Below are 1138 nucleotides of genomic sequence, written 5' to 3'. Positions count from 1 at the left end.
GGTTTTCAGTCTTTGGTGTTCAATATAGCAAATCTATTCTTTAGATAGTCTCTAAATTCAGGAGGGATATATTCCAGGTCATATTTTGGCTCTTGTGGACTTGTTTTAATTGTCTTCAACTTCAACTTGAACTTGCATATAAGCAATTGGTGGTCTGTTAAAGATTACAACCAAGAAAACTCTATGGGGCAGTTCTACTCTGTCATACGGGGTTGCTATGAGTCAGGATTGACTTCATGGCACCTAAAACAACAACAACCTGAAGACTGGCCAGGGGTAACAGCCAGCAGTTTAGAGGGTTAAAGTAATAGGTGCAGTACTGAGACTCACCTGGGAAAGACCGGAGAGTAATACCCATTGGGGTTTTCATATCTTTTGTGTTACAATATGTGGATACCTTTGATAGTGTTACAGATTTTAATTCCAAAAGCACTTTATGAAATGGTACATTTATTAATCCAGAACATGTTTCTAGTGGTTTGTCAGTCATTCCTTACTACACTGGTACTAAATTAGGTGTAATATCTTGGAGCCAAAGGACTGAAGATACAAATATCCTGGCATCTCTCATTAATAAGTGCATGCATATTTGAGTTATATGGTATAAGGCAGGACTTTTTCTTCCTTGTCTTTCACAGACAAGGCCATGGTATAAATAGAAGTTTTAGAGAAGACACAGTAAAACTGAATTTCATCTTTTTAAAAAAGGCTGACAGATTTATCGTCCTAAAGCACAGTTCTACTCATATCACTCCATTATTTCCCTCTTGCCTCAGAATAAAGTCCAAACCACTTTACTATGGCAACCAAGGTCCTCAGTGATCTGTACCAACTGATGCTACTACTCCATTCAAAGACCCTATACTACAGCTGCATGAAAGCACATAGTATTCCCTATGGACAGTCCATAATTTTCTTCTGTGACTCACTTCTACTGTCCGTGACTACTTTCCCACCACCACCCACCATCCACAGGTCTGTTCACCCAAGTCATAGGCATCTTTCAAGTCTTAGGTTAATTACTACTTCCCCCACAAAAGCCTTCCTTAACTTCTTCAACTGAAATGATCTTTCTCTCAATTCTAATCACATTCTATCTATTCTTCTCTTCAGTTCAAATGAGCACATATTTATTGTG

The sequence above is a fragment of the Orycteropus afer genome, unplaced genomic scaffold, assembly GCF_000298275.1.
Source record: "Orycteropus afer afer isolate SDZICR_OR568_19922 unplaced genomic scaffold, OryAfe1.0 scaffold00482, whole genome shotgun sequence".
NCBI classification, from domain to species: Eukaryota; Metazoa; Chordata; class Mammalia; order Tubulidentata; family Orycteropodidae; genus Orycteropus; species Orycteropus afer.
Note: the sequence above shows the minus strand (reverse complement) of the source record.